This window comes from Bison bison, unplaced genomic scaffold (genome assembly GCF_000754665.1).
Source record: "Bison bison bison isolate TAMUID 2011002044 unplaced genomic scaffold, Bison_UMD1.0 scf7180017864481, whole genome shotgun sequence".
NCBI lineage: Eukaryota > Metazoa > Chordata > Mammalia > Artiodactyla > Bovidae > Bison > Bison bison.
The window spans coordinates 2,288,492-2,298,686 of NW_011495041.1; positions in this window are offsets into that span (position 1 = coordinate 2,288,492).

Consider the following 10,195-nt stretch of genomic DNA (forward strand, 5'->3'; position numbering starts at 1 on the left):
ACAGACACGCATGCACGCAGACTCACAGATGCGCACGCACGCAGATTCACAGACGCGCAGGCACACAGACTCACAGACACGCAGGCACATGCATGCATGCATACATATAGATACACACACACACCGTTCTCTTTGTCCTTCAACAGCTAATGATTCTGACAGGAGGAACAACTGAGCCAGTGAAGATCTGAGAGGTTGAAAGCCCAGTTTTTGCAGCTCTAGGGCTGGGTAGCCTTTGTGTGTGTGTTGGGGGGGGCGGTGTCAGGGACCCGGTGCTCTGTCCCTGAGTTGATGGGGCTGGAATTTGAAGGCGCTGATGGATCCTCCTGGCCCCACCTACACACCTTGCGTAAGATCCAGACACACTTTCATGATGGAATCAAGATGAGTGGCTGAAGCTGAAATAAATGATGCTTGTTTGTGAAAGGACTTTAAACAGACGTCCTGAGCAGGAAGAGTCACAAGAGGATGAGAAGGCAGCGGCACCCGAGTGAGGTCACTAGACTGCACCCTCCCAGAAGCCAAGTTGGTCAGCCAGCCAGGGCAGCCTCACAGGTCCCCAAACCCCACCTCCCTAAGCACCACTTTCTCCTTCCTCGCTTTCTGGGGTCACGTTCCTGGGAGCATGGAATATGTCAACCTGACATGTCATGGTTCAGCCATCCAAGCTTAGAAAGGGCCATTATTTTTAGACTGAAAAGGTGTATTTTATATTCACACACTTGACTTTCAAGACCCTGAATGAATTTTGCTGAAATAAATATTCTTCTTTGGGTCCAGTCCAAGTATGTGAAGTTTATAGCCCCAATGGCCTTTTCTTTTTCTTTCTTGCTTTGAAAAGGAATATTAAAAGTAGCTGAAAAGAGGGATTTAGAAATGAAAGGCAATTTTCAACATGTCTTATAAAATGAAAAGGAGCAAACGCTATAATATTTCTTCAGGACATGGACTGAAGTAAAACGAGATTTAGAACCCAGTGGTCGTTCCTTGCGATGTGAAATGTCTATCTTTTCAGGACTCAGGATTCGGCACGGCCTGGTCAGAAGGAAGGTGGAAATTAGGGGGACCACCGATGTGTGTCCACCCATGGGGGATTGACCAGGACAGTAATCCTGGTTTTAGCACTGAGACTCCTGAATTGCAGAAAATCCCTTGGTCTCCAGCAAAGCAGGATGAGGGGTCACCCTCATTGAAATCACTATGAAAGGAGCTCACAAAACCCCACTGATGGGAGTATCTCACCAGCCCTGTAGGCAGCTGTAGGCTGCCTACTCTGGGTCAGTGTGGGCTTTCAGACAGGCTTACAGGAGGGTGTGGGATTTTTGGAGGCGTGGAGTGGAGCTGTCTTCACCTGCTCAGCTCCCTGCCCTCAGCCTGTCCCTGAGGACCAACCCTGGTCATCAGCCAAGGCCATCTACAGCCCGCCACCCTCCCCATCCCCAGGGCTGTCCGCGTTGTCTAAGAAGATAGATTCCAAATCCCCACCTGAAAGCCACTGAGTTCTCAGGGAGGGGGGCACCCAGGGATCTGCATTCTTATCTCAAGCTCCCCTGGGTTGCTTTCTCTTTTTTCAGCTGTGCCACGGGGCAAGTGGGATCTCAGTTCCCTGACCAGGGATCAAACTCAGGCCTCGGCAGTGAGGGCAGAGTCTTAACCGCTGGACCGCCAGGGAATTCCCTCCCTTGGGTTTCTGACGGGCAGGCAGCTAGAGGCCCGGCCTGGCCTCTGCCTGGGCTTCCCTAGCCCCGTCATCTACCTGCCCGTATCCTGCAGCCCAGATTCCCCCGCATTTGGGTTTTTTGTTTGCCTCTACACAGAATCCTTCTTCTGTGCCCCAACCCACCTGCTCTGGGCTCTCTTCCAGCCTCTCCATCCTGTCCTCTGCCCCAGCGTCTTGTCAACCATCCTGACTTCCTACAGGGCTGGGACCCTAACAGCAGATCACATACTTTCAGGCTGTTTGGGGGGCCATAGGTGGCACACAGCATGGACTCAGGAGCCCGGTGGTCCACACTTAAGTATGTGAGGGCCCTCCCGGGGAGGGACCGAGGGGAGGTGGGACGAGACAGGTGGGTCAGGACCCAGCCAGCCCCTCCACCCCACACCGCCACATCGGCACCAGACCCTGAAGTCTGGGGATTCCAAGTTTAAACCTGGTCTTCAGGGTTGTTATAAAGCTATGTTTGTCAAGGTAGGCAAGAGCATGTCTTTTACATAATTTTTTATTTTGGGCCTGATGTCTATAAGATTTTAACACTTGGCTGTGTGGTATGTAACACGCATTTCTTCTCTCCAAACCTACAAACGTGACAGGCAGACCTATAGTTCTTTGGTCTTTTTTTTTTTGGCCTTGCAACAAGCTTGCAGGATCTTAGTTCTCCAAGCAAGGATCCAACCCAGACCCCCAGCAATGGAAGCATGGAGTCCTAACCACTGGATCACCAGGGAATCCCCAGACCTGTAGATGTCTATGCATACACAGAAGAAAAATAGAGTTTTATGTGGAATCCTTTTCTTTTACGTAATGATATAATCTACACATTATTCTCCAATTTGCCCTTTTCACTGAATAACATGACTTCAATAATTTTTCATGTTGGTGCACACAGATCTACCTCATTGAAAAAACAACCAATCAATCCTAAAGGAAGTAAACTGAATATTCATTGGAAGGACCGATGCTGAAGCTGAAGCTCATACTTTGGCCACTTGATGCGAAGAGCTAACTCATTGGAAGAGACCCTGATGCTGGGAAAGATTGAAGGTGAAAGGAGAAGAGGGTGGCAGAGGATCAGATGGTTGGATGGCACCACCAACTCAATGGACATAAGTTTGAGCAAACTCCAGGAGAAGGTGAAGGACAGGGAAGCCTGGTGTGTTGCAGTCCATGGGGTCCAAAGAGTCGAACACAACTGAGTGACTCAACAACAACAACGATGTGCCTTTATTCCAATTTTTTTAGGACAGCTGAAATTCTTCCCAAGACGTCTTCCTTAAGAAAAGAAGTTTTCCATGTGCCTGAGCTAAGTGATGTAGGCGAGTCTGATTGAACAGAAACCTTGGTGGCAGCCAGCATGGCCAGCCCATGGATACGCCCCTCTGCTGACAGCACACGCCTCACCCTCCCAGGGTCCGGAGGCTTTACAATCAGAGGTCACGTTCTAAGGAAGGAAGTTCAGGCTCTCAGAACTGGGAGGCAACTCACTGGGTTTGCAAATTCTTCATCGATTCGTAACACATTCTCTTGCTGGTTCATTGTCAGTGGGTCAGGAACATTCTGCTTTCTTCTCCTTAAGGGAGTTCATGTCGTGATCGACACTTGCCTCTAATTGCTGCTCCCTCCCTTCCTTGGAAACTAATCGAGCATTTTCCAGGTCAGGTTGCTGTTTAGTCATCTGAACACGAGTCCCCTTCCTCTTGCCGTAATCTTTCCCAGGCTGGATTTTGTCTTTGAAACAATAGGAAATGACAAGGTCTATTTTTCTTTTCTTGAAAGAACTCGATCCACGGAGTCATGAGTTGGAACAGAGAAAGTCCGGGGAATTAATATGCAGCCCCGATCGGAAGTGACCAGCTTTCCTGTCTTTGTTCTGCCGAGTCCTGGAGTCTGAGCTCATGATACCCCAGGCAGTGTGCTTACAAGCAGGAAGGCTGCATTTTCACCTCCAGATAAATCCCCATCTGGGTTTTCTGTTGGACCCATTGGAAAGAAATGCAATTAGGCCCTGAGCAGTCTTCAAGCAAAGACTGGAAACCTTCCAAAGAAAGGCTGTGCCAGATATCCTTCGGTCCTCGACATACATTTGCATCATTGGAGAAGTTCACTGTGTCTTAAAGCACCCTCGAGAGTCAGGCCCTGGAAGAGCTTTCTATTAAAAGCTGTTTAATTTCTCCAACAGAAAATTCAGTTGTAATTTGGTAATATCTAAGACACTGAGACTAACTGGGGGCTTCCATGGTGGCTCAGTGGTAAAGAATCCACCTGTCAATGCGAGAGACGCGGATTCGATCCCTGATCGGGGAAGATTCTACATGCTGGACAGCCGTAAGCCCAAGTGCCACAACTATTGAGCCTGAGCCCATGAGTCATAGAGCTTATCCTCCAGAACAAGAGAAGCCACCCCAACAGGAAGCCCACGCACCACAACTGGAGGATTGCTCCCACTCGCCGCAACTAGAGAAAAGTCCTTGAAGCAAAGAAGACCCAGCACGGCCAGTAAATAAATAATAAAAGAAAGAAAGAAAGAAAATTATATTTAAAAAAGGCTAGCTGGATAGTGATCGGCAACCTTAAAATGAGGAGAAATTACTATTCCAAGAGCTCGAGGCCTACGTGGTTGGAGGCCAGGCCCAGCTGATTACTGGCTGTGAGTGTGTTGAAAGCCTGATCTCAGGGCTTCCCTGATGGTTCAGTGGTAAAGAATCCTCCTGCCGGCGCAGGAGACACGGGTTCGATTCCTGGGTTGGGAAGATCCCCCTGGGGAAGGAAATGGCAACCCATCCAGTATTCTTGCCTGGGAAATCCCATGGACAGAGGAGCCTGGCGAGCTACAGTCCATGGGGTCAGACATGACTTAGTGACTAAATAACGAACCTGCTCTCAACACTGACGTTTGCTTCTGAGGGATGGAAGGATGCTGGCACAAGTGGGTGATGCCATCTCTACAGCCAATCCTGTTGTCTGGAGTCCAGCGCCTGAGGTTCTGTACCCTGTTAGCCTGAGGCCTCACTGCTCCCCATTCCCAAACATGTGCCTCCTGTTCCCACCTCCTGGCCCACTGCTGCGGCTTCCCCCGCCCCCCGCTCATGTTCCCGTACGACCACCTTTGACAACTCTGCTCATTCCTGAGGGCCCCGTTGAGCACCACCTCCCATCAGCCTCTCCAGCCCATCAGGTAGAACCATCTTTCTGGGTTCCCAGGGCCATCTTTCTGAGCATGTAACACCATTCCTACACTCTGGGTTGTGAAGCTGAAATCCCCAAAGGATAAAGAGAAGGCCTGTGCAGACTCTGCTCCCAGATTCAGCCGAGAGATGGAAGATCCTGAAAGTGAACAGGAAGAGGAAGGCGGGAGGGGTGGGCCTGGTGGGTCAGCTGCTGTTGCCTGGCGGGGTAGGGAGACAGGGCCTCGAGGTGAGGAAGGCTTGGCTTGAGGTCTCTCTCTGGACCCTTACTGGGGGTGGGGGGCTGCTGCTAGCCGTTGGGTCAGGAAGAATGCGGGGGCTGGCTCATCTCGGAAGCTCTGTGCTTCTCAGGAGGCAAAAGAAGGGGAATGTACAGCAGCTGCTGCTGCAGGACAGGTGGCCGGGGCAAAAGGCCCCCATGGGCTGTTCCCCCTTCTCTGGGGCAGGAAAGGCAGACCCGACGGCTGGGGCTGCAGTTCTGCAGGGATCGGGACGTACAAAGACTGGATGGCACCAAGGGCCGCCATAGGACAGAGCCCACAGGGCCTGGGGACTAGGGACACGTCAGGGTGTCCCCAGAAAGGTGAGCCCAGTGGGAGTAGGTGCAACTTTGTCCCACGTTTCTGTGCCCAGATTTATTTTTATTTATTTATTGAGTCAGCAAATATTATATATATATATTTTTTAAACTTTTAATTTTGTATTGGGATATAGCTGATGAACAATGTCATGATAGTTTCAGGGCAACAGCGAAGAGACTCAGCCACGCGTATACATTCTGCACCTGTGATGTTGATCCGATGACACCCTCGGTTGGTAATGAAATACCCGCTCCATTTCATTGCAGTGAGCTGGGCCTGGCTCTCCCTGTCTGACCGAACACTCTGGCTCAGCATCGCCCAGCAGAGCTCCCTGCACCATCCAAGACAGGAGCCACTGGCCACGTGGCCACTGAGTCACTAGTGTGACTGAGGAGCTGACTTTTAAATGCTATTAACTGCTTTCGGTTTAAGATTAGCTAGGCACATGTGGCTGCTGGCTCTGTGTTGGACGATCAGCATTGTGTTTAGACACCGGCTCATTCATTCTCAAGGGAGCCTAGCACTGCCCCCGCAGGGAGGTGCCTGTTGACTTGAAATTCCTACAAAGAATGTGATGGCCTTGGATGATTATTAGCTGGCTTCCTGCATTTTCCCTTATCTGGCTGATATTATCGTGCCTCTTTCTTGCCTTATTTCCAGCTATAGACCAGTATGGCTTCCAGTCGACAGGGCATTTAGCTGGAGTGTTTATTTAGGATTTAATCTCTGAGGCTATGGGCCAGTCATGGGATGGAGTTTGGCCAACTCTGCACTGGTGGTCAGGCTTACAATGGGCTTCTTAAAACCAAGCTGACCACAGTTCCGGGTTTATGACTATCCTGCCAACACTGGGCCCGGCTTTTCAGGTCCAACTTCACAATGGAGTTGGCTGAAGAATCCAAAGAAGGTCAGGCCTTGACACTTTTCTGGGAGCTCTGCGGATAGTCATTCCTCCTCCAAACTCCTCTCTGTGGCAGGGCTGGAGGCTGCCTTGTCCTCTTCAGCAGCTTGTTCTCATTTTGCCCTTGAGTTCTGTCCGATCCTCTGAGGACAGTGTAACTGATGATGTTTTGGCCGTGCTGGATGCTGAAACTCAGGAGGAAGAAATAATTGATGAAATTGATGAATTTGATGGAATTGATGAAAAGAAAAGCTTTCATTTATGGTGGTTCTTCTTTTTTAAATGCAGGGTTTTTTTTTTAATTATTTCCTTTTGGCTGTGCTGAGGCTTCATTGGTTCACGGACTTTTCTCCAGTTGCAGCGAGTGAGGGCTACTCTCCAGCTGCAGCTCACGGGCTTCTCATTGAAATGGCTTCGCTTATTGCAGAGCATGGGCTCTAGGTGTTCAAGCTTCAGCAGCTGCATTTTGAGGGCTCAACAGCTGTGGCACACCGACTTAAGCTCCTCAGCATGTGAAATTTTCCCAGACCAGGGATCAAACCCATGTCCCCTGTGTTGACAAGTGGACTCCTATTCACTGTACCACCAGGGAAGTCCAGTTTCCCAAGATTTCTGAACGAGTGGCTTATTGAAGCAGTGCTCTTAGGAGAAATACTTCCAAGAAAATTGCTGTGGTCTGAGTGTTTGTGCCCCTCCAAATTCACGTTCACATCCTAAGCCCCAGAGGTAAGGCCTCCGGGAGATTTTGTTTTTGTTTTGTTTTTGCCACACCGCATGGCAAGTGGGATTTTAGTTCCCTGAAAAAGAATCGAACCCACGCCCTCTGCATTGGAAGCTTGGAATCTCAACCACTAGACCACCAGGGAAATCCCTCTAGAGCTTTCTAGATCAAAAACGTGGAGCCCTCATGAATGAGATTAGTGCCCTTATAGTAGAAACCCTACAAAGTTCCCCGTGTCCCTTCCATCGTGTGAGAACACAGCCGGAAGTCTGCAACCCAGAAGAGGGCCCTCCCCATACCATGCTGACACCTTGAGCTTGGACTTCCAGCCCCCAGACTGTGAGGAGGAAATTTCTAAATTTTATAGGCTACCTAGTCTGTGGGATTTTGTTACAGCAGCCCAAGCAGGCTAAGACAGAAATGTGCTCACTCAGTCATGTCACTTTGCAACCCAATGGACTGTAGCCTGCCAGGCTCCTTTGTCCATGGGATTCTTTAGGCAAGAATACTGCAGTGGGTTGCCATTTCCTCCTCCAGGGGATCTTCCCAACCCAGGGACTGAATCAGGGTCTCCTGCATCGCAGGCAGATTCTTTACCATCTGAGCCACTGGGGAAGCCCTAAGACAGAATTCAGTTCAGTTCAGTTCAGTCGCTCAGTCGTGTCCGACTCTTTACAACCCCATGAATCACAGCACGCCAGGCCTCCCTGTCCATCACCAACTCTGGGAGTTCACTCAGACTCACGTCCATCAAGTCAGTGATGCCATCCAGCCATCTCATCCTCTGTCGTCCCCTTCTCCTCCTGCCCGCAATCTCTCCCAGCATCAGAGTCTTTTCCAATGAGTCACTCTTCGCATGAGGTGGCCAAAGTACTGGAATTTCAGCTTTAGCATCATTCCTTCCAAAGAAATCCCAGGGCTGATCTCCTTCAGAATGGACTGGTTGGATCTCCTTGTAGTCCAAGGGACTCTCAAGAGTCTTCTCCAACACCACAGTTCAAAAGCATCAATTCTTCAGCGCTCAGCTTTCTTCACAGTCCAACTCTCACATCCACACATGACCACTGGAAAAAACATAGCCTTGACTAGATGAACCTTTGACAGAATTGGTGAGGGGCAATTCTCTGCACAAGAGGACAGCTCTGGGCCACTCACAGCCGCCCTTGCAGCAGCTGGGGTGGTACCAGGCCTGGTGCAGGGTTCTGGGTGGGCACAGCATCATGCCTGGCCCATTTGTGGGGTTGGCAGTGGGACCACTCACAGGGCCTCTGGGGAATTGCTTGGTCCCTGGCTGTGTGTGGGCTTCCCTGGTGGATCAAAGGGTAAAGCATCTGCCTGCAATATGGGAGACCTGGGTTCAATCCCCGGGTTGGGAAGATTCCCTAGAGAAAGAAATGGCAATCCACTCCAGTACTCTTGCCTGGAAAACGCCATGGACGGAGGAGACTGGTAGGCTACAGTCCCTGGGATCGCAAAGAGTTACACACAACTGAGCAACATCACTTCTTCTGGCTGTGCACTCCTCCGTGAAGCAGCAAGTGCCCCAACATTGACAGAGCAAGACGGGCCCAGCTAACAAGCTCTGTGAACCCAGAAGGACTGAATTTTACAGCAGGAGGCTCACATTTTCAAAGTCAGTGTTTTGCAGCAAGTAACTGAGGCAGTGATATGGGCAAACTTCCCACCGAGCTGGCCTCTTTTCACAGGACTTCTGGGACCCCACCGCCTGGAGACCGTGGGGTGGCAGTGGCCCCGACTTGCACAAAGCTTAGAAGCAGTAGTCTATGAGTGCCCTGCACTCTCTGGGCGGAATTCCACCTGGGAGCTTCCACCAGCCACCACACTCCATTGGCAACCCCTGATTCAAAGCTGCGTTGGTCCTTTCCTTCCTGGGCTTGGTGCCCATCCAAACATTCTCAGCAGGACTCCTCAGCCTCCTTCCTTGAGAAGACCGTGGCATTCTTCTCGTGGGCTCGGAAAATGCAAACGAACAACTTATTGCATTTGTGCAAGCCAAAGACTGCTCTTCGCCTTGGCTGGCCTGTTTCCCAGCTGCCTCTTTGGGGGTCCTGGGAGGATGTGCATGTGTGTGGAGGTTGGGGGGAGACACAGGTAAGAGAAGAAACATTGTGGCATTCAACAAGAGCTTTGAGACTGAGGTCAGTGTGGGCGCAGCTCTTTCTCTGGCTGAAAAAGTAAAAACCTTCAGCTGGCATGTTCTCTTTAGGCTCACAGAGCCATCAGATGAAGGTAGTTATGTTCACGGAGCCAGAGAAGATGCTGCTTGGGAATTAGGACTAGAGACCGTGGTGGGAGGCTGTTCTGGGAGCCGAGACAGCACTGAAGTGCCTCTTGCTGAGCTCAGGAAATAAAAGGACAAGGGTTCTCTTTGATTAGAACAAAATTCTCACGAAGAATTTAAACAATGGAGCCATATGTTCATTCTCTGCTATGACCTGGAAGAGATTTATCTCTAATGACAGATTGAAAGCGAGTCATCCCGCCCTGTCAACTTCTCCCAATCCCCTATGTTATAGATGGACGACTTGGGTCCCTGGAGGTGCTGAGGGGTTTCAGCCTCTGCCTACACCACCCTAGCCTGTGCATATGACACCTCTGTGGACCGAGTCCTACCCTCCCACCTTCTCAGGTAAGTGTAAGAGACGCACATTCTGAAATTGACAGAAGCAAGAGTGTCACTCTGACTCACCTTCAGTCCCTGTTCCTTTAGTTGAATGGAATCCACCTAATGCCTAGTCAACTGTATCTGCAATTGTGTTTTTACATGTAGTCTCTTTTCTTTTTCTGGCTGCACTGTGAGCAGTATATGAAATCTTAGTTCCCGATTAGGGATTGAACTTGCACCCCTTGCACTGGAAGGCATTGGAATTTTAATCACTGGACTGCTGGGGAAGTCCCTGTATAGTTCCACTGCTATTAAAATGCTACACATGAATGTTTACAGCAGCACTACTCACAGGAGCCCAACACGGAAGCAACCCAGATGTCTACAAATGGATGAATTAATGAACTCAGCGTGGTCTCTCCATATGTGACAGTGTTAGTTGCTCAGTCATGTCCTGCTCT